Raw genomic sequence first — 24768 nt, 5'->3', positions numbered from 1 at the left:
TGACTAGAGAATCAAAGAATCATAGAACTGTTAGGGTTGGAAGGGACCTCAAGGATCATCCAGTTCCAACTCCCCTGCCATGGACAGGGACGTCTCACACTAGATCAGGCTGCTCAGATCCACATCCAGCCTGGCCTTAAAAACCTCCAGGGATGAGGCTTCCACCACCTCCCTGGGCAACCTCTTCCAACCTCTTGCCACTCTCATGGTGAAGAACTTCTTCCTAACATCCAATCTGAATCTAACCATTTCAATTTTAGTTCCATTCCCTATAGTCCTATCATTACCTAACACCCTACAAAGTCCCTTCCCAGCTTTCTTGTAGGCCCCCTTAAGGCCACAATAAGGTCTCCTCAGAGCCTTCTCTTCTCTGGACTGAGTAGTCTATCTGGGGTAGAAGATGAGTGTTCGGACCTTTTTAATTCTCAAAAGAAAGGAACACAAACCCAGGCTTCACAACAGTATGTTTTGCACTATGAATGATTCTCTGTGAACACAGAACCTGAGAGCAGTTTACATACAACAACACAGACGTGTTGAATTTTTGGAGCTAATCAATTCCCAAGCACACAAAAAGCACTGTGGGGAAAAACCACCCACCTTCCCCTCTCAACACACATCTTCTTCTGCATGTATCTAAAGATATCACCATTCCTCCCTCTATGTTTAAAACCTTGCCATCAAAAAAGAATCACTCCATATGAGTTATTAACGTGAATACTTTATTTTCTTACTAGAACTTCAATGTATTAGTTCAAAAATCAAGAGTTTCCTTTAAAAAACATCCATTTTCTCAGGACAAAAATATCTCAAGTTAACTTCAAGAATAATTAAAGAATAGAATAGAATAGAATAGAATAGAATAGAATAGAATAGAATAGAATAGAATAGAATAGAATAGACGAGGTTGGAAGAGACCTTCAAGATCATTGCGTCCAACCCATCAACCAATCCACCCACCTAAACAACTAACCCATGGCACCAAGCACCCCATCAAGTCTCCTCCTGAACACCTCCAACAATGGTGACTCCACCACCTCCTTGGGCAGCCCATTCCAATGGGCAATCACTCTCTCTGTGTAGAACTTCTTCCTAACATCCTGCCTAAACCTCTCCTGGCGCAGCCTGAGACTGTGTCCTCTTGTTCTGGTGCTGGCTGCCTGGAAGAAGAGGAAAAATAGGACTACTCTGTTTCTACATGGTTTAAAGTCAACATTTATCTTTGCTCCTTAAAGGTCACTCATTTGATCTTGGCACATCTATGAAATAACAAGAGCAAAAGCTCAGTAAGTGGGAAAAAAAAAAGTGATATTAAGCAATATAAAGCTAAACAAAATTAGTACCTACATGGTAAATTACTTCATTGAAAAGCATCTATGGATTCTGCAAAGACTCTACTTTTGCCTTAGAGCTAGTACTTTAATTTTCAAGAACCAAGGCAAAAAAAAAAAGAAATAATCAAAACTAGTCAGTAACAATGCAGCGTCGAAAAGCAATAAACTCAAAATTAAGTTATAAATAATTTAAAGCATGTCATGAAGATGTATTAATAATTCATCAGATAAATAATTTACTAAATAATCAAATAAATAAATAATGAAATACATAAATAAATCAGCAAATAAATAATTCTGCAAAATAACCTAAACAATAAGTCACCGAAACAAATGACAGCCCTACAAAACTACAATGATTTTCTAAATTCTGATAGTTTTAAATAAACAAATGTATATAAAGTAGATCAATCTTTGGTGGATGGAGAAATATTTTTCACTGCTACTGGTAAATTCCTGATTACACTGCACAAAGATGCAATTTTAGATTTTAAAAGAGTGCAGTTTTTCCCTTGTAAATTATTAACACGATTGCTACAATACATCCTGCTCTGTATTTTACATGTGATCCTTTTATCTAGCTCCTTTTTCCCCCCAAAACCCCCCAAAAAATCTCTTTACAACCTTCTTAATTCATGTGTTTCTTTTTTTTTTTCCTCTTTGGTGCAGTACTTACAATACTGCAGTAGCCTTCTTGGTGGTTCTTTTACAGTCTTCTACAAACCTTCAGAAGTTTTGCTGCAGGGGGAAAAACAAGTAGAATAACCTTAATTATTACAGATGGTATCTCATTCATTAGTGGATGACAACATTTTATTTGAAAGCACAAGAAAAGCTGTTTTATAATTCTACAAAGCAACTTAATGTGAAACAACCATTATAGTCTGCAGACTACCGAAAGTTTTTAGAAGTCTTTGGTGGAACGAGTTCAAGCAGACTGAGGCCTGCTTCTTGTATTTAAGCTGACACACAATCTGTGCAAACTGGCACTAATTCAGATGTAAAGACAAACCACGAGAAGGACAAAATACTTGGCTGACATCTAATGCTATCCTTGATTTTGGAAGTTCATAGTCCTTGAAAGAATACAGTGAGATCATTTAATATCCACTATCTAAGTACAGTCACAATTTAATTAGAACGCTGCACTCCAAAGCCAACACCAGTACCACAAAGGTCAAAACCCACTCATCTCCTGAATCAATTTTCATTCTCCATTTATTTTAATGAATAACATTGACAGTCACCAGAGTTATTTTCAAAGTGATATTCTGTAAATACAGCAGTTAAAGAAATGTGCCAGAAGTGTAATCACGTTATCAATTTTTATACATTCTGTCAAAAAGGTTTACTTGCTTGCTTCCGTAACACATGTTCCAGGGAAGACTGAGACATGCTATTATAAACCATGGATTCTCGATCTCAATACAGGACTGTGAAACTGAACGAGTACATCAGACTTGAGGTTATATATTGGATGTATGCATGGGGTTTTGATACTTGGTTCAGTGGAAATCAGAATAGAACAGGAGTAGGATAGAATAGAATAGAATAGAATAGAATAGAATAGAATAGAATAGAATAGAATAGAATAGAATAGAATAGAATAGAATAGAATAGAATAGAATAGAATAGAATAGATCAGACCAGGTTGGAAGAGACCTTCAAGATCATTGTGTCCAACCTATCATCCAACACTATCTAAACAACTAAACCATGGCACCAAGCACCCCATCAAGTCTCCTCCTGAGCACCTCCAATGATTGTGACTCCACCACCTCCCCAGGCAGCCCACTCCAATGGGCAATCACTCTCTCCATGAAGAATTTCTTCCTAACATCCAGTTTAAACCCATACTATGCAGTGCTGTTTCTTCTGATAAGATCTCAAATGGTTGACATTGCAACTGTGTTTCAGTGTTTAAAAGCAGAGAGGATAATTTACTCCTCAGACTACCTGGGCACATCATATTTAACAAGTCTCAAATTCTCTTCAGGGATTATAATAAGGAAAACACTTTGCTTAATCATAAATTTTATATTTATCTTGGCTAAACACCCTCCTTTGGACACACTACCATGTTTTGTCAAGAAAAATGAACACAGTGGAAATTAAGTACTTGTTCTGTTGTGTGGTCATTCAAAAGGGTGTGTAGAAGTAATGTAAATGTGCAGCTGCGCCACCGATAATTTCACGCTCTCATACGCTCATTTCAATTAGCTTTAAAAAGGACTATTCCTCCTGGCTAAATATAGTCATCCTGAAAAAAGGTACCTCTCCTTTGAGCCATTAACACTGTAGGCCCCACAACACTAGAGTACAAAAAACTTCTATATTTTGAATGATGTGAAACACCTTGTGGTGGTTTGAGCCTTAACTGAGAAGGCTGAGAATCCCCCCCCTCCTCCCTCCCAACACAGAGGGGAGATAAAGGAAGGAGCAAATCCACCAAACAATAATTTGGTGTTGGCTTGAAAGTAGAGAGGTAAAGAGTTGTCTTTAAACAATATATATGTAATAATAACAGGAAAGGTTCACAAAGGCAAGGAACAAGGATGGATGGGAGTGGGACGAAAGAAGAGAATAATGCAAAACCAGTCTTTCTCTGAGGAGGCACGGAGGCAGCAGGGAGAAGGATCAGGTCCGACCACGTGGCACAGGGGCAGGAGGGCAGCTGCAGTAGCTCTCATCCAGCAGAGGCAGGAGCCAAAAAGGGGAGCTAACAGCTACAATGTCCTGCTTTTATACCCTAGCTGGTCAGGAAGGGGGGAGTGGAACAGACTCAGCTTCCCAGGGGGGAAACACCCTGCAAGGAGGGTAAAATACCAGCAAGCCCTCCACCCTGCTTTGTTTTTTTTGTTCCCAGAATGGGCATTAACCCACCACACACCTTCTTCTCACAATGTCTGTTTCTGAAGTGGGGCAAACAAGACTGGGGTTTTGGGGTTTTGTTTGGTTGGTTTTTTTCCCCAAGATATTCTCTCCTAGTGCCTAGATGTAAGAGAATGACAGTTCATTCCCACACCACATCTGTGAATCCCATCCACCCCCAAAACAAATCATACATATCCCAAATCCTTCTTTTTTTTGAAGTAATGGATCCTTGTAAAAGCAGTATCTACCTTCACACATGAGAAGATTTTGAGGATTACTGGGATGTACAATGTCTTAGAAATGATCCTGAGGTTCTGAATCAGACCTTCTCTAGGAAGCATCACTTAGTCATGGATCATATTCATTCATCTGCAGCTTAGCAGCCTCTGGGAGCAAAGTGATTTTTTCCCCAATGAGTTACAGTAGAGCTAAAACTGTAATTACAGTCACCAATGTCTTAAAAAACCTTTTTTATTCCTTTTTTAAAATTTACTTAGGTTTTCATTACTTTCACGCCTCATTTTGGTTTCTAATCTGCGGTTACAGAACTTAACTCCTCACACAACTATTTCTAAGTTATAGGGTGATAATTCCCTGCTCAAACAGGCATGTAAATCATTTAAAGGAAGGGCACAAAACAGCCAATGGCAAGGGATACAATCACCTTTCTCTCTTCTGCAATCAAATGCAAATTCCATCGTACACCTAAGCTAAAGGACAGAAACTGAATTTGTCCTTTGCCCTTCAGTCCTCAAAGATAGTATAGGTGCTTCTACTCAATAGATCACCCAAAGTTTGGTCAACAGAAGGCTAAAGCAAAAGGCAATGCTGTTCAGGAGTACTTTGTGAAGCAGGAACACCAGAGATAGAGTAATTGCTCTCTGTACTCTGCTCATGCTGAGGTGCTGGTAGCCACCTTGCTGGAACTCATGTTAACTGGGGTGATAATGCAAGGAAGTGGATTGTACCACATATCCAACCCCAAATTTCAAATATTTTGGCATCATTATAAACAAGGCTCAGTAAAAAAGCATGGAGTAACAAGATGATCTGTTCTCCACCTTTTGATACTGCCATCATCATCACAGACTTGATGGGGTGCTTGGTGCCATGGGTTAGCTGTTTGGGTGGGTTGGATTGGTTGATGGGTTGGACACGATGATCTTGAAGGTCTCTTCCAACCTGGTTTGGTTTATTCTAATAAAGTTTATTCTAAAGTATCACAGTATCACAAAGCTTGGAAGAGATCTCAAAGATCATCAAGTCCAACCTGTCACCACAGACCTCATGACTAGACCATGGCACCAAGTGCCACGTCCAATCCCCTCTTGAACACCTCCAGGGATGGTGACTCCACCACCTCCCTGGGCAGCACATTACAATGACAAATTACTCTCTCGGTGAAGAACTTTCTCCTCACCTCCAGCCTAAACTTCCCCTGGCACAGCTTGAGACTGTGTCCCCTTGTTCTGGTGCTGGTTGCTAGAGAGAAGAGACCAACCCCTTCCCGGCTACAACCATCTTTCAGGTAGTTGTAGAGAGCAATGAGGTCACCCCTGAGCTTCCTCTTCTCCAGGCTAAACAATCCCAGCTCCCTCAGCCTCTCCTCATCATAAAGCTTCTTAGTTTGCAGGTACACATCAGATAAAAGAAACAGGCTATTGCTGCTGCTTTCCTTTAGCATCTCATGATTTACTTTCTTTCTTTAATGACTAAAAGCAAGGAAGTACTTTTCAGACACATTGTGTGAGTTGAACTAAAAACTACAAGAGTAACAGCCTCACAATGAGTTATAAGATAATTTTAAGTATGTTCCCGGGTAAGGAATTTTGAGTATGTTTTTAGTAAGTTTTTAATCAGCTTCTTCCAACTGTCCCTGACTAAAAAAAAAATTAAAAAGTTAAAAATTGATTTTAAAAATATTAAAATCCCAAACTACCAAAGCAACTTGCTATCAATACAGCACACAGCTCATTTGAATGTTATGACCTAGTCGATTTTAAGATAAAACCCAGCAGATTACTAGCAAAGGTTTATCTCAAATTCCCACATGTACAGCATGCCACATTGAATATATGCAAATCAACATCTTTCTCCTCCAGTTTTTTTCCTGAGCTGACAACTCATATGACCTGAAGCCATGGTTAACGATTACAATTATTTGACTTTCGTATTTATACAATCAGTCATCAGATATGCATGTTAATTGATTCTAACAGATAGTTTTGTATTCTAATGATCAACAGTTAAGGGTACATTTTACCAGCCCCTTGATTTCTTAAAAAATGAAACTTGCATCACTTTCCACAATTAACCCTTCACTGTATTGTTTGGCAGCATTCACTCCATAGTACGCTAACTGGCAAGTACACCAAGCTATGGGATCATTGTTTTGGTAGCCAAATTTGATTTCCACTTAAAGACACAAACCCACAGTTACTACCCTATTTAAACAGTGCACTGTCTATTAAGTCCTGAAAATAATTAATGCTTAAATAAATGGACTGGGCAAAATAAAATTTACAGCTATTCCATATTTATAGTTTGCTACTTAAAATTCTTTTCCCTTTTTCAAAGAACCTTAGTGGTGCACTTCTTCATTCTAATAAGCCCCCAGATGTCATATACATGACAAAGTAACACCCTACATTTAAGATCCTTCTTTCTCAAATAATATGCTTAAGGCCAAGTATTCCTCTGTTGCCACCACAATACATATTACTGAATTGGTTACTTTTTTCACAGTGCTGCAGGAGCAGGGAGGTCATTCTGCCCCTGTACACTGCACTGGTTAGGCCACACCTTGAGTCCTATGTCCAGTTCTGGGCCCCTCAGTTTCGGAAGGATGTTGACTTGGTGGAATGAGTCCAGAGAAGGGTAATGAAGTTGGCGAGGGGTTTGGAACACAAGCCCTATGAGGAGAGACTGAGGGAGCTGGGGTTGCTTAGCCTGGAGAAGAGGAGGCTCAGGGGAGACCTTATTGCTCTCTACAACTGCCTGAAGGGAGGCTGCAGACAGGCGGATGTTGGTCTCTTCTCCCAGGCAGCCGGCACCAGAATAAGAGGACACAGTCTCAGGCTGTGCCAGGGAAGATTTAGGCTGGATGTTAGGAAGAAGTTCTATACACAGAGAGTGATTGCCCATTGGAATGGGCTGCCCAAGGAGGTGGTGGAGTCACCATTGTTGGAGGTGTTCAGGAGGAGACTTGATGGGGTGCTTGGTGCCATGGGTTAGTTGTTTAGGTGGGTTGGACTGGTTGATGGGTTGGACATGATGATCTTGAAGGTCTCTTCCAATCTGGTCTATTCTATTTCATGTCTATTCTATTCTATTCTATTCTATTCTATTCTATTCTAAATTTATTCTTTCTCAACTACAACTTTTATTTCAGATGCCTTATGCATTGAAGCACCGAATACAAAATTACAAACTGGTCAAATCTGCAAGCAAAGGATTGAATACTTTTTACATCAGCCTGCAGTCATCACCTTACACATCTTTCTCTTTAATGCTGTTCACTTAAAAGAGTGGGTATAGCATCCTACTCTCATAAAGATCAGATCATGCCTTATCTCACAGAAGGGCTCTCCCACTTTAGGCCTTAATTGTTGCTGGACTAAAGGTTTATGCTCCAACATTAGTAAAGCAAGAGCTGCCCTATCTCTGTCTTGGTATATTTAAATATGAATACAGAGTTTTTTTAGATTTCGATAAAATGCAGCATGCCTCTACTTTGTCTATATAACTGAATGGGGTGCTAAGTCTATTAATCTTTTATTCAGGTGACTGTAATCCACTCCAAGTGCTGCTACCACACTCTTTTTGGCTGTGTGATCCAAATAACTTCACGTTAAATGCATGCATCATGAGATTCTGAGATACATTCCCCAGAACAAAAGGTGGCATAGAGGCACTAGAACACTCATCTCAGGTTTATAATACTGATTCAAGTTCCTATGATGTGTCACAGACAGAAGAAAATTTAAAAGCACCTTAACCTCTAGAACAGTTCAATGGACTCTTCTGTCAATGGACTCTTCTGATTTTTCAAAGGTCTTACCTTCACACTGAATATGAGAAATATATTGAACATGTCCAGAGAAGGGCAACAAGGCTGGGGAGAGGCCTTGAGCACAAGCCCTATTAGGAGAGGCTGAGGGAGCTGGGATTGTCTAGCCTGGAGGAGAGGAAGCTCAGGGGAGACCTCATTGCTCTCTACAAGTACCTGAAGGGTGGTTGTAGCTGGGAGGGAGCTGGTCTCTTCTTCCAGGCAATCAGCACCAGAACAAGAGGACACAGTCTCAAACTGTGCCAGGAGAGGTTTAGGCTTGAGGTGAGGAGAAAGTTCTTCACAGAGAGAGTCTTTTGCCATTGGAATGGGCTGCCCAGGGAGATGGTGGAGTCACTGTCCCTGGAGGTATTCAAGAGGGGAATGGATGTGGCATTTGGTGCCATGGTTTAGTAGTCATGAGGTCTTGGTGACAGGTTGGACTTGATGACCTTAGAGGTCTCTTTCAACCATGGTGATACTGTGACACTGTGAAATTTACCAGACCACCCCAGTTGGAAGCAAATGAAAGCAAAAGTACCACCTACAATGAAATGTAACAAATGTGCACAAAACATATAGTATTTACAATATTTACAGATATTTGCAATTAACAAACAGCACAAAGACTCCCCTGGCCAAGGACCAGGGGAAGCTACTAGCTTCTCCCTCTCTGCTTCCCCCTTACCCCCCTGTACAAAAGGGACAAGAGACAGAACCAGAGCATTAATACCAGCCACAACAAAAGCAGTGCAGCCAAGGTCAAGCAGAAGCAAGTTAGTATCTCCCAGCCTGAGGAAGCAAGAAGAGAGAAAGAAATTGTTTACATTAGTAGCTTAAGTCCCTCAGCTTTCCAATGGGATTTGTTTTCCTTGTTACACCCAATAGTGATTTATTTACATTTTACTACTTTCTGTGCAAGATCTGTGAAAAATGTTAAAGGCATAGGCTAAAACTACCACAACAACCCACCAACATCTCATGGACATCTTTCTGTAACTCACTCCAGAAAGAAAAACTGCATTGGATCAGTTCCATACAGCCATATAAACACCAGCAAAAGTGCCAGGCATGGAAAGAAAACACAAGAAAGGGAGAACAGAAGGAAGAGAGAAGACATTGCTCGTTTTGATGCCGAAATTACCTGAGTCCACACATAGGTCATGTAAATGTGATAAAAAACACATTCACAGAACCACAAAGCATCAGTTTGTGAAATGGAAAACCTTATGCTACATCCAAAACGTTTTATTTCTACCCACACCAGTAACAATTGCACTCCCTAAATCTCACTCCATTTTGTAACAGTGACTAAATTTCACTGAACTTACTAAGAAACAGATTAACAAGAACAGCAAGAGTTTGCTTGCAGAAAACTGGTCCAGTACTCTCTACAACAGAGTGGCACATGAATATTGCATAAGCAGCCAAATGCCTCTTCTGACATGAAAACTCCTTAGAAAATCAGCATCACTGGGAGAGCTACTGCTTGTGGCATCCAAATGGACAAAACATAGAAACTTCACTGCTAAAAAAACCTGAAAGGCTGCATGTTTTCTCTCAGAATGACTGAGTATTTCACACAAAATCATCAAGTTAGTGAATGCAAACTACAGCAGAACACTGCTGCAAATTTCAACCCTGTTAGGGGATAGATGAGTTTAGGGAAGAGGATGTGAGCATCATCAACACAGGACAAAATTACCAGGTTTTATTTTAAACATGCTTAAACTCAAGATTTTAACTTAAATATTTAAGAATTATTTTAGTCTACACATTTTACATCTCTTACCACCTGAAGCCGGTGATCCAAATGTCTGGAATAGCACATTTGGAACACTGAGTTATATTAATGCCATACTAACTATAGCAGTTAAATTCCAACAAATTTCTCCGGGTTTTTGCATAGTGCTGAATAAATTACTCTGGAATTAGCTTACTTTTCTTGGAAGCATTATATGAGATTATTTCTTAGTCTCCTCCTCTTTGATTTAGTACACCTCTTAAGATAATTTATTAATGTTTTGGATATCTCATTCATCATCCATTATTACTGGTGTCATAAATTAGAGGACTGGAACAAAGCACTGGACTATACACTTTTTCCATATTCATCAATAAAATAGCCACCTCTGCTAGCAAGCACTATACAAAAGAAGTTGCTTTATCCACTAAAGGGAGACCAGGAGCACTTTTTAAACTCAAACCCAAACTGCTCATCAAATTTATGGTAGGCTATTAGTGAAGTGAAAATCAGGGCTTCATTTTTAAATATGAAAGGACAGAAGCACTTGGGTTGCAAAAGACAAAAGCATGTATGAGACACTTCTGTGTTCTGTAAGTTGCTCAGACAAATGAGAAGGCTGATGAATACCAGTCTGGTATAGGGATGGGGGAAAAAAGGAATCACTGAAAATGCTGTAATTCTGCCAGACTATGAAACAAGGGGGGGACAAAAAAGAAAAAAAGAATGAAAGATTTAACTAATAGAAACATTTAAATCTGTGATATATCATAGAATAAGTTATCCAAACTGGTGGTAAGTATGAAAAACAAAGTCTCTTGCCATCGCTTTTTCTTTTGTGTAGTTTTGTCTCGTTAAGACAACCTAAACAGAAAGGACATTGGAAAATGCAATTGTGAACATTACAGAAGATTTTCAAGATAATGATCACTAATGGGAACCCTACAGGTAATAAGGTAGTAAGTTACAGAGCAGTATATACTGTCCTGATGGAAGACAGAATTAATGTTATTCCGAAAACATTAACTACTGACCTAATAACATCATTAGGCCTGCTTTAAACTAGATCTTTGATTTAAGTCTGAGTATCCAAAACTACACTTCTTGTTATTTTAGGCAAAAATTCAGCTGATACATTTTGTACCCATTTGCTGTTTATATTCCTTTAACTCGAAGTAAATCTCTCAGTAAGGCAAATTAATATTCTACATGATATAAGAGAATTACACTCACCTCTCTTCTAACTGTTACATGAAAATATTTGAGCCAGGTTTAGCAATTCATTAATGGAATCAGAGAAGGAATTCAAGTTCTTGTAAGAAAAGAAGAAAAGAATTCCATGTTAGATTTAAATTGGCTAAAACACTTCAGATTAGCAACTGTGCATGTAATTTCTCTATGGGAAAGAAATAGTTCTTTTTAATTCCTTGGACATTACAGATTATATATGTTATGTTCAAATGTGAGCTGAAAGCAACAAAGTAACTTTTTCTATCTAAACTGGAAAAAAAAGAACTTTCCTTGTGCCACCTTTAAATCAGGCCCCCCATTATTTTACATGTATAGCCTTACTATGTATAGTAATTGATGATTAATAAAAGATACTCGTACTAATGCTTGTTGAAGCTAATTAAATACAACACATATACACAAATGCATTTCCCCCTTTCCTATGTTTAGAATTAGTGAAATGGTTTAATGAACCACTTGCCTAGAGTTACAATGACCAGTGCTACAGTGAGTTGTAGCTTTTCTCAGGCCCTAGTTTGAACAGTGTCCTGCAGGTCAGGATACCTGTTATTCAATCTATAAAGGAATCTTGCAATCAAGAAGAACCTTGCCATTACTTGACTAAACATAGGTAGTACCCTGCTTGTACTAAGGTGCATGTGGTTTGAGGACTGACACAGAGAAATCAAACCCTCCTCTGCTTGAGGGAAATCATTTGCGCTCTCAACTCTTATCTCTGCTTCACTCTGTATGATAATGTGCATTGTCAAGAAAACACTGACATTTACTCTTTTCTCTGTCCATTATGATATTCACCCATGATGTAGGTCCCCAGAATTCCATTTGCAGTCTCACTGAATTCCTAATTTCTACAACAGGAAGCTTTATTAGATAGGAAACTATAAGCACATCGTACTCTCAATTTCCAGCAGCAGTCTAGGGCATACCAGGTATGAGGCAGTTCTCTGGTGCAAAGAGGACGTTTCCCATGACTGATGGGAGTGCTCTACCAACTGAGGTAGCAGCCTAAAAACATTAAATGTTGGCAATGGCACCATCATTGCATCATGGAAGAGTTTTGTTGACTTACATGTTTGCAAACCACTGAAGATTTCTTCCCTTCCTGATCTTTTTGTTCACCGAGCGTAAAACTTACTTCTGTATGGAATTGTTCACAGAACCTCAAATCAAGGAACATGCACTGCTGATTCACCTAATATTGACTCCAAAATATTCATCTTGGGAAGCATGGAATAAGGTCTATCTTTCCCTCATCCTAAGGAGATTACTTTTTCACCTAAAACTTTAAAACACATCCCCATTGAAGGGAAACCAGAATTAGCCAAGTTTCATTATTTTCCATGCAAATGAGGAGGTAACCTGTTGTCTATTCTGAACACATAATTTCACTTATTAATGACAGATGAATTAATGGAAACAATGCTTTAGCTTACCCTATATGGAATTTGGGATGCAAAAGGCAAATTTCCTCCACAGATTTCTAAGCCCTACATGAACATTCACTCATGAAACTTATCAGAAGAACACGAGTCTCCAATTACCTAACGCATTGATCACTGGGGGGAAGAAGAAAAACGCCAAGCAGGGTACTTGAAATCCAGTGACTACAAAGTACTCTGAAGAAAGAGGTCAGGTAGCAGTGGAGGCCAGAAGCTGGTATTTATCAGGACTGAAGATAAACTCCTTTATATGGGGCTGTGATACTCCTTTTCTCAACACAATTATTACCACTAGTAAAGTTTACTATAGCTACGTGATTGAATCCACTGGAAACATACTACAAATTGTCACAAAGAAATAAGGTTTGTTTACTCCTCATTACAGCGTCAGCAAGTCAAAGAGCTGATCTTAAACAACAAAAGCCTGACAGAAAAAAATGCCACCAGCTCTGTCAGACTCCTGAAAAAGAAAGTCAAGGCTCAAATGATTGTGTTGATCTTTGACTGAAACTGTAAAACAAGTCAGTTTCTTCAAAGCCAAACATAACACTGCAACCAACAATAAGGAACCCTTCTGGTTTCTCCACATCATGAACTTTTTGATGTCACAAGGTAGAGATATTTTTAATCATAATACAAAGGCATTAGCAAGGCAAACGTATATGACCCAGACCCTTAAACACCCACAGAACTGGTTTTCCTACCTAATTTCCTTCTCTCATCTAAATTCCAGTACCAAGACTTCTTTTTAATAAGTACTTTAAGGTTTTAAATGGCTTTTAACCAACAGAGTTTTCTTCTCTTTCACTATTTAAATCTGAACAATTGTTCGATTTGTTCACTGACTAAACTCCAAAATATCCATACTTGATTAGGCATCTGGAAATTGAACTGCTACCCACAGGACTTCAAGACAAAACACTCTGCTGACACAGATCAGAAACAAATGTTCATCCCATCTAGAGACTAACAACCTTAAGAGATATTATTCCATTCTCTCAACTCAAATAACCAAGTAATCGAAAATACTGGATTTTCTGTGAAGTAGTTATCCTTCATGAACTCATGATTCTCAGCATCACCTCTAACATCCTACATAATTCTGCCCATTCTTATTTCACAAACAATTCTAATTAGGGAAAAAAGCCTACACTCACTAAAATCCTATCAATGTATTTTCCAGTGTAATTTTCCAATGTATTTACAGCAGCAGATTTCTGCTGCTCCTCATTACAACTCAGATTCATCAAGGCTAACTTTTTATATTTTAGATATGAGTTTATTTGAAATACAATTTTAGCCCATACTAAGTAAACTAATGATAACATAATGCAGAGGTCATAACCACTCTAGAAGAGGAACAGCAGAAATAAACTATTAATGACTCGAAACAGAGGCAGAAACAATGGATAGACAATAGTTTAACTGATTGGTGCACATCCTCTTCCCCCAATCTCTCATTTCCAGTAAATTTATCTTGATTATAACTCTATTGGCAAATTGAAGTTTGTTTAGCTGCTCGTCTTTCCATTACTGAAGTCAACAGTGAAGTCACTTGGGATTTACAAGTATAGACCCAGTTTTTGCTTCCTGGAACAAATCTTAAGCATCCATAAGCCCAGGACTTCAAACATTTGACTTCATGAACTAAATGCTTACTCAGCAGGCATCCAGAAAGTAACAAACTATTTCAGGTAGCTATACCAGCATACTTAGCCTTTTTACATAAAGATTCAGATCAAGTGTTTTGTTTGACATGCAGCAAAAATATATGTGCACCCAACAGATACTTCCCCTGACCCCTGTCAGATGAATTCAGTCCATAACAGAGACAAATGCCTTCAGAACAGCAAGCCAAAAGATATCCTCTCAAATGCCAAAGAAAAAAAAAAAGCCAAAGAATTATGCTGTGAGGAAGTGAAACAGGTTTAAAACATAAACTGCATCGAAGTAATTCTCCATACTACTCTTAAAGCTCTTTTCAGTAATGTACAGTATCACATCCAACACTTCATAGTAAACCAGTTTCATAAAATCATATGCTAGACTTATGCTACCTGCCCAGAGTGCTTACCATTACAAATATCAATCCCTAAATTTCCACACATCAAAATCTAAATATGAAACCAAGTCAAGCACAAACAGCAGGAATAATGCCTATGGAAGTTTAATACTTAGAATATAAAGTTCAGGTGCTTCCTAATCTTCTTTACTTTTACTAATGCAAAATACATCATCTTAAAAAATTACCCTAAAGTTCTTTAATATTTTTTATTATGAGGGATTATCTTCAGGATCAAAAGAGGTGCAGTATGAATGCAAAGTTTACATGATCTACAATGTAAAAAGAAATCTGCCTCATCTCTATCTTCTAGTTACATGTCAAGATAATGTGAAGAGTAACACCATCCAATGATCATCCAGGTAGTTGTGTGCTTGGTTATTAGTCAGGGTCATCATTCAAAGACCCAATTATTCATTCACCCTCCTTTGTCCCACATGCTGGACTACAAATTCCTCAAACAAGAGGGTGAGCTGAAGAACTCAAACTAAAACTCTAAGGTGGTTGTTTTAAGCAATGTGCTACGACTTCCACTGCACCCAGTCAGCTGACTGGGACTAAATTCAGATGTAGCTGTTCCCATTCAGTACAGTATTGGGTTTTGTTTCCTTATTTTTGGTAGCAGGCATTTCCTTCTACATTCCTTGTCAAATGTATCTTGGCAGCACCTACAATATGTACAAGAGGGCAACCACTCAGTTGCCTGCCACCCTCCACCATCTACATCCAGAAGAGCATTTCAAATGACAGTTTAACTGGGCAGAGGGAAACAAAAGTACCTCATCACTGCCATTTTCTCTAGACCCAGTGCATATAGATCTCTGCTATTCCACCATCAGCATGCAGCTGGGTCACTAATAAGGGGCAGCTATTCCAGATTTATGTCAGATCTTTTCTGCTAGAGAGGTCACACAGCAGTTCTCAAAAGAACAGGTTGGCTGAAGACAGAGGACGTTTGGGGGTTGTTTGGCTGGTCTGGTTTTGTTGCTTTCACCACAGTATTAGTAAAACACCCAGTCTTTCAAGAACCTCTACGGAGACAGGAAGACCTAGCAATGTCCAGTGCAGTCAAATGATCCATGATTAACTTTCATACATGACAGAGCTCACAACAGAGCATTAAACTCTGAGCTCTGGCTCCAGTACAGTAGAGACTGGATGGCAGAGCTAGGGCTCTGAGAGAAAGGTATCAAACTAACTGCCTGGGATGGAAGAGAGAGCTTCACCCTCTTTCATGTATGCAAGCTGACACATGTCTGTTAAATGTGTTGGGTTTTTTTTTCATTTGTTTACACATCCAGATGATTGAAAAGCCTGTTTGCATTTCAACTTCATTTCACTGCCTGTCATTCTTCACCTGTGTCTTCAGGACAATCTATCATAATGGTGGCACCAACTTTTGAGAGGAACTGACAGTAAAACATAGCTTCTACGTCAGAAAAGGCAAATGTCAAATGGAATAAAAATAATTTTGAAACATTCTGTAGAGATAGTGGAAGTACAGAAATGTATCTCTGGTTGCAGGGAAGAGGTTAGTGTATCAGAAAGGACTACATGGAAAGCCATAGTGTCCAGAGGATGCTATAACCAGACACAGAAGTTAATCAGGAGAAGCCCATTACCAGCTGCTACAATAGAGTTCTTAAATTTGCACTTGTTTTAATTCCTACAAAACCAAGCAAATGAACAAGAATAAAACTCCTACAGCCATAATGCTTCACCAAGTAAAACTCTTGACTGTAAACAGGAATTAGTCTCAAGTGAAATGGCAGTTAATTTATTGTTGTCATTTCAGGATACTTTTCAATGATGAAATCATTGCAAACTAACTCAGGACTTCAAGAGATAAATTCTCTCATGTTGGGAAAAAACCCAAAAGAACCTGCTAGGCAACCTTCACTTATTCTAAAGGAGGGGCATTTGGGGACGATGTTAAGTACTTAACAGAAACTCATGAAGCAAACTAAACAAAATGGTGGTTTACCTTGATTTGTACAATGTTCTCATTTACTGTAGCTTGCTACCTGCTTTGGAAAGCACATTTGAAAAATAAACATAAGAATCCTAGTCCCAGCTGTAATGCACACACTCCATCAATCCAAAATGCTAGCTGCTTTATACCTTTTGGTTTTGGTTGGTTTATTTTTAGTTTCAAGACACTGAGTTTAGAATTAACACTTTAAATATTTGTTATGCACAATGAACATGCATCACTGATGTGTTCAGAAGAGACCTTGCCACTGACTGAGACACGAGTTTCGTCTGATTACAGGAAGTGAGAAACTTCCTGCTGGTTGCACTTCCCTCTACTTGTGCTCACTCACTGTTCTCTCATCTAGCCACAAAAACTGTATTTACATGAGTCCATATTGCTGCATACTTCAAAAGAAAAGAATCTTTTCAATATTATCTGCCACATATTTTTGTGAAGCAGTGAAACTGGCAGGGCACAATCAGTATATGCTTTAGCTATAAACAAGAACTTACAACAAAACCCAAAGAAGGTTAAATACTGGGCCTGCTAGCCTTGACAGCTTAATGCACTGAACATAAAGATTATGGGGTACACCAAACTTCAAAAGGCTTTGTCAGAAGCAGCACATGGTTCAGTTCTAAGGCTACCAAAAAGCCCCCACCAACATATATATAAAAGAACTGCCTCCTAATGTATTTGAATGTATTATTTTTCCCCATACTGTGTATATTTATTAGTGCCATAGGCATATGTGTAAATGATGTAAATTAAAAATGAGTCAGGCCTGAAGGAGAAAACACTATGCTGTTGACTCATGAATAACTGAAAGACAAGCAAGGCTCCCACATATTTTTTTTTAATATGTGGTTCCAATAGAAATAATGAGCTCTATATGCTGCAGGTGTTCAAGCCCCCATTCTGAAGAACAGTTCTGTTTTATAGGAAGCAGGACAGGCAACTCAAGCATGAGTATCAGCTGGGAGCCACTGCTGTCACTGAAGAAATTCATAACCCCATCACCCTCCCCAGCACAATTATCAAATAACCTGGCAGATTTACACAAAAAGCAGTACATTAAATGTTTACTTGTATTTGTCCCATACGCCTTCATACTCTTCTCAAAGTTCCACAGTCTATATTTAACATGTTTAATTTACTTTTCACTCCTCCTATTAACAAATTTTGTGATTTGGAGAAAAATATTTTATAGTCATAGTATCATAGTATCATAGAATCAGTCAGGGTTGGAAGGGACCACAAGGATCATCTAGTTCCAACCCCCCTGCCATAGGCAGGGACACCCCACACTAGATCAGGCTGGCCAGAGCCTCATCCAGCCTGGGCTTAAACACCTCCAGGGACGGGGCCTAAACCACCTCCCTGGACAACCCATTCCGGGGCTTCACCACTCCCTCACTCTCCTGTGATGGGATATTATAAAAGCTGGGTTCTAACTGGAGCCCCCCTTTTGAGTTGTTGTTTGGCCTTGAGTAAGCCTCCTCTCTCTTACTGAAGATGATTATTGTTATTTTCTTGTATAGATGAAAGGCTCTACAAAAATACTAAACGTTAAGAGTGAATACTCCAGACAACCTTTAGTCAAGAAGGTACAAGAAATCAGAGTACCACATTAAATCTGAAAGCTCTTATTCAGATTTACAGTGCAGCAAGCTTGCTGATATCAGAATGCTTAGGAAATAAACATGAACACAGCACCACAGGTTTTAAAGTCTCTGCTTTGAGAAAAGGGAAAAAAAAAGAAGAAAAAGGTCAAACTTAACATTTGGAAGGTCAGTAGGAACACTGACAAGTTCCTTAAAAGCAGAGATGATACAAAAACTAATCACCCTTTAAGAAAATAATCTCAATTTTGAATGTTTATTTGTTGGGGAAGAGCAGAAAACAACATCAACAGTTTTCAACTCTGCAGCATGCCACACTGCAGTTAGTAAAATATAGTTGGTAGGATATAGGCAGATTCTTATCCAGATATAGATGTTACCTTGCTATGAACAATGACAGGAGGGGAAAAAAATGTTGGAACAAAGAGTGTATATATCCAGAGCATACAGGACGCAGGAATCACTGGTCACATCCACCAGTGTCAATAGAAAATCTCAGGATCCAGAATACAATCACACTGATCAACACCATGTGTGATTAATGATATTTTTTAAAGTAAATGGGCATCATTCTGCCAAATCAAACTTGAGGTTGATACCTCCAAAGCACAGTAGATAAGAAGTAATCCTCAGTGGTGCTCATGTAACTCTCATGCTTTAAGCTATTCTTAACCATTCAGAAAAGAGTGCTGAGCCTTACAGTCAGAAGGTAGATTATAAATACAATACAATAATTTATTTCTTTCACATTACATACTTCCATGGATAATGACAACACACAGCTCTACAAAAGTACATATGAACCAAAAAAATTATTATGGGGCAGGATCAGCACCATAAAGCCTAATGAAGTGACAAACATTTGAGGAACTCCACAATACAGTGATTATTCAGCAACTGAGAGGGTGGGTTTTTTTAACTCCCTTTAAAACATCTGCTGTTGGCAACTCTAAGTGACAAAAAAAAATGGCCTGGATGACAATTCTTATGATACCAGGTACAATTCTTACAATAACATCAGATTGAGGCTGATATGCCAAAAATGCACTTCTGTAGTTCTAGAAAGTGTCTTTAAGTCCCACACCATCTTGAAATTCAAGTCTGTTCTCAGTACACATCACACAGCTAGGATTCTTCCCAACAAAGGCCAAAAGTACATTTGTGTAGAAGGAAGAGATTAAATAAAATCCCACTTATTATGAAGCAGGCACAACCCAGGTTACAAGAAACACCATTCAGACATGCAGTACATGATGTTCAGGACCAAAGGATACTGACTGTATGTGGGTCTAAGGGTTAAATAAGGCAGCTGACTCAGAAGGTGGTGACAGAAGAGGTCTGTTACAGCCCATCAGCTCAAACCAGAGAATAGCAGGATTTTTTTGTAAGCCCATATTTGTAATGTGCTGAGAGAAAAATGCCAAGCTGAAGTCTTCAGTAATGAAACATGATATCCCAGGATTTTAGGCAGCCAACAGTAAAAACATCAGGTTTTTAAAATCATTAGCAACAATTACAACGTTCACCATAACTGACACGGAGAAATGATCCTGTATCCCACTGCAAGGGCTAAAATGAGCGAGTCCCTGGACTAGAAGCTGGGGACAGCGTAAGAATTACTCATCATGATCAGATAGCAATTAACATGTATGTAAACATATGATGCTCAGACATGTTCATATGCCTGAGGTTTCAAAATTCCTGTGGCTGAAAAGTGTTACAAACAAAATAGTTGGAGAAGAAAAACCTCGAAAATGGAAACTTCCTTAAGAAGGCTTTTGTCTATGATCAGGCTATAGCTAACAGAGAGAACCATTTGGGCTACAGCTCATCCTGATTGTTCAAAACCTGATGTTTTCTAAAAATAGAAGGAAGTGGGGGGGGGGGGGGGGGGGGAATGGCAGCAAGATCAAGAATGTAGAAAAGGGAAGGCCAGATCAACATCAACAGAATTAGAGTTACAGAGTGTAGAAAACTGAGACACATAAAACAACCTCCTACGACACAACCAAGAGCAACAAACACTGCTTCAGCAACAGCAGAGGCACAGAACTAGACAAAGGTGGCACAAGTGTTAAAAATCTTGAGGGGAAAATCAAAAATATTCAAGAAATACTTTCATTCTATAGTTGGAAAAATTCAAAATGGTACAATCATATCACATCCTATTGATTTTCTTCCCAATTCGTTTGTTAAGCAGATGTTTCAGATCAGATGTTAAAAAAACATTGAGATAAACATTTTAAATGAGCATACTTGTTAAACTTATCTGAGAGTACTGGAGTAGTCAGCCCAGCACATCTCTGAACTGTTGATGCTCTTTTAAACTTATGTATTTTAAAAACTTTATCTGTCTTTAAATGCTAGGGACTGCCACCATGCAGAGGAGTGAAAACAGTGTCAAAGCGACAAATCAAGTTTTAATGCAGTCTGGTATGACAGAGAATTCAGACAAGATAACAAGAACCACCAAAAGACAGATGCATTCAAATGTATTCAAACAATAATTGCATGCCTTATTTTTAAATAGTGAAAAAAAGATGAATCACTGAAACAAGCCATCCAGAGAAATGGTAGCTTCTCAGTAGCACAGAGCCATAGAAGCATAGAATGGTTAGGGTTGGAAGGGACCTCAAGGATCATCTAGTTCCAACCCCCCTGCCATGGGCAGGGACCACCTCATCAGGTTGCTTAGAGCCACATCCAGCCTACCCTTAAAAACCTCCAGGGATGAGGCTTCTACCACCTCCCTGGGCAACCTGTTCCAAAGTCTCACCACGTACTTGGGGAAGAACTTCTTCCTAACATCCAATCTGAATCTACCCATTTCTAGTTTGTTTTTTTCCATTCCCCCTAGTCTTATCACTACCTGACACCCTAAAAAGTCCCTCCCCAGCTTTCTTGTAGCCCCCTTCAGATACTGGAAGGCCAAATTAGGTCTCCTCAGAGCCTTCTCTTCTCCAGACTGAACAGCCCCAACCCCCTCAAGTCTGTCCTCATAGGAGAGGAGCTCCAGCCCTCTAGTCATCCTCATGGCCCTTCTCTGGACATGCCCCAATACATCCAGATCCTTCCTGTAAGAGGGGCTCCAGAACTGGACCCCCTTGATACACTTAAAAAAGCTTAGTCAACTAGAAGTTCTGCAAACAAACCCATTGAGACAAAGACTGATGGGGCAAGGTTTAAGGTGAAATGTTTAAGTATTAGGGTAGATTTGATCCCCATTCTAAATGCACCACAACAGGAGGTAGTCCTAATTTCAAGTGAACTTAAGCAAGAACATGAATCTTCCACATACACACAGCTAGATTAATTAGTAGTGTGGTAATAATGTTCTTTAATAAACCTAAAATAGCGATTTGCCAGCTCATTAACAGAACAAAAGACCCCTCAAATTAAATAGTACAGAAGGAAAATGTTGAGGCTTTTTAAACAGAACACAGGACACCATGATGCTGTCTCTTTTCTGCTACACTCAGTTCAACACCAGTGACATGTTATTCTTCCTATTATTTTCAAACTATTTCCAACCAGACTTCAGGTCATGTTATGACTCAGTGCTTTTGGGAAATCTACACCTAACCATTAACAGAAGCAAAATACCTACTTTCATTCCATTTGGTAATTCATCAACCTTATTCATCTAAAATCTGCTAAATGTTGACTACTCGTCTCCAAGTCTGGAAGCAGTTTGTCTAAGCACTCCAGCTTGGCACTTGCTTCTTATCTCAACTCTCAGACTATAAATATGGTCAACTGCTTCTCCTCAAAGACTGACACAGAGAGAATCCCACAGTAATCATGCCTTTTTCTACTCAACATTAATAAAATGAACACAAATTATCCAACTATGATGTTGTCCAATACAAAGATCTCACACTCTGCTTCATTTCCAAGCCTTTAGTTTTTAAAAACATGTGAATACAGACGCTGTGACATCAGGAAAAAAGTTGACATACAGATAACTTATACAACGTCCTTACGTAAATCACAGACCACAGTAGCTAGCTTCCTAAAAACTAGAAATGGTGACAGCTAGGCTGCTTCTTTTGCAGGTCAGAAATAAAGAGTTTAAGCCTCAGCAATGTAACAACCAAATGCAGGCAAGAAACTTCTTCTATCACATCTAACAGCTCTCTTACTCCAAGAACACAACTCAGCCAAAGATCCATGTTTTTATAGGCTACAGATTGAACTGCTTTGGGCACTTCCCTATGAAATAAGAAAGCGCACACAAAACTTACAGCTTTCTTACTACACAGCAGTACAGAGCCTAAGTCAAACTGTTTAGCTAACATACCACATTTGCACTCTGCAGACATCACTGGCTCCTGATCCAAAATGCTCTTACACATGCTAATCAACAAAGCCTCAAATGGACTAGGAACTGATTATCTTAGAAACTGTCTATTCTCCACAATTCTCAGCAACAGCTGTTGTCAATTACAGCAGCATACCTAACAGTTTAAGATAAAACTCCTAAGGATGGAGCACAACGTAAACTTCCTAAGACTTCATCAACAAAATTCCTTTCAGGGCAAAATGTAAATCACTTCTTTGCATAGCCCTTCCCAGTGAAAACTGAAGTTGTAATAGCAATAACCCAGAGACGGCAGAGATGATCTCCACATTAGCATAAATCATAGGCAGGCAGTGAATGCATAACATATTTCCACCATATCACATTTTTCTTGCACATTAACACAAAGTACCAAAGTCCAAAAGATGCAAGTGCAAACAAAAGAGAAAAGGACAATGTTTGAGTAAAACCAACACTGTAATGCAAGGAAGGAAAAATGTGAGAGGAATGTCTTCACTTACGCTTCCCAAAGGGAACTTCCACTCTCATAAGCGGCACAGTATTTTAAGAAGAGCTAGGAACCATCTAAGTGTGAAAAGTGAATATTGCAGCAGCAACTGAAGAACTATTTGTAAAAAATCAAGTTAGTGGCTTTCCTCAGATTTCTAAGAAGGTAAAATAAAGCAACATGTTCAAGAATCTCATCCCTTTCTTTAACTTTTAAGCAAAGCTACCATACTGGCCTTATTTAGTCTCCTTCGCATCCACGAAGCTGGAGAACTGACTCTTGTTTTCATCTCACTAACAAAAGGATGCAAAAGATTAGTATCTTTTGCAATGGTCACTATTCAGGTCAGTATTCATAGGAGTTTACCATCTAAATTATGTAAAGTATCTAAATTATGAAGCCATCATAAAATATGGGAGGGGGAGGGAAATGTACTGTCTTCCCAGTATACATAAAATCGCTCATGGTCTCATACTTTGTTATGAACTGAAGTTCATTGTGTACTTCTACACTTCACACACCTGTTGTTGCCTCAGCAGTAGAGTTACTGATTTCAAGTAAGACAAACAATTTTAAACCCAAACAATCTCCTCGGAGTAGGCTGTGTCTAATTCTATGTTTACCTGATAGGGTCACACCACCACCTCAACAGTAACAATGTTACTATTATGGGTATACATAGGGCTTTTAGGGTAACAGCATTAAGGTCACACATGGGCCATGTGTCAGTAAAAATAAAGTTTGACAACTTTTAATTCACACCTGTGTTAACTCAAATATTTATATACACCCCCCAAAAAAAAGTCTGTTTTCAAAACCAGAAATCATTACCATCCACAATGCATTAGTACTCAGTTTTAGTTCTTGTGGTATTTCAATTTGTGAGTCGCAAATGAAACAGTGGATGATAATTCAGAGAGAGGTGGGATCTAGGATTAATTTAACTGCATGTTTCACAATCCTCAACTTCTTTAAAAGATTTTCCATACCAACGATTAGTCCACATTTATTTGGACTATATTTTTGTAGCTTTGGTTTTCACAGAGGAGGCATTATCAGTAAGTAACTGAACTAGAGTGTGGCAAGTAGCAGAACTGACAAATGACATCTTTAATGAAGTTTCATTGGTCTAAAATGAAACACTCTCTCATGTGATGTTTTGTAACCAACTTTCAGAGTGCTTTTAAATAAAAGGAGGCAGAATTATGGAGAGTAAAGCAGTTCATAGATGCTGCTGAGTGGAGTGGCAGAACTAGAAGTACATTCATGTCTTCCATGTCCCATCTCAGTACATTTTGGAACACAGTTCTTTCACATATCTATGACTTTCATGAGCACATAGAGCTGAAACAATGTTATGTCAGTATGATGGAAAAAATTATTTCTTAAAAGCAGACCATAGAGCCTCCAGGATGTGCAATGAGCAAATTACTGCTGGGTACAGTACACCAGTCCGAGAGTGCAGAACTCTCAAACAGCTAAAATGTCAAAACTGCATCCCCTGCATGGAAATCCAGACTTGTACACCAATTGAAGTACTGTACCCCAAAGAAAAACAAGGGTGACAGTTAAGCATCTACCACTGATGGCAATAAACTGGACAGCTAGCAC

The 24768-nt window shown here is 38.9% G+C and overlaps 1 protein-coding gene across 8 annotated transcripts in view; it reads right to left on the bottom strand.

Annotated features, from left to right (window-relative positions):
• TBC1D5 (TBC1 domain family member 5) overlaps positions 1 to 24768 on the bottom strand; it is a 331491-nt gene that overhangs the window by 305909 nt on the left and 814 nt on the right. For 3 of the 8 annotated variants that reach the window (XM_068152337.1, XM_068152336.1, XM_068152333.1), the window contains exon 2: positions 2011 to 2072. The gene's annotated coding sequence lies outside the window, so the exon portion shown is untranslated. Of the gene's footprint in view, positions 1 to 1958; positions 2073 to 11233; positions 11313 to 24768 lie in introns of all 8 variants that reach the window. The other 5 variants (XM_068152339.1, XM_068152334.1, XM_068152332.1 and 2 more) reach the window with 3 other exon arrangements.

This window comes from Melanerpes formicivorus, unplaced genomic scaffold (assembly GCF_026170545.1).
Source record: "Melanerpes formicivorus ecotype bairdi unplaced genomic scaffold, bMelFor1.0.p_v2 SCAF_23, whole genome shotgun sequence".
Lineage (NCBI taxonomy): Eukaryota > Metazoa > Chordata > Aves > Piciformes > Picidae > Melanerpes > Melanerpes formicivorus.
The sequence above is the reverse complement of the archived record's forward strand: the minus strand, read 5'-3'. Positions and strand labels throughout refer to the sequence as shown.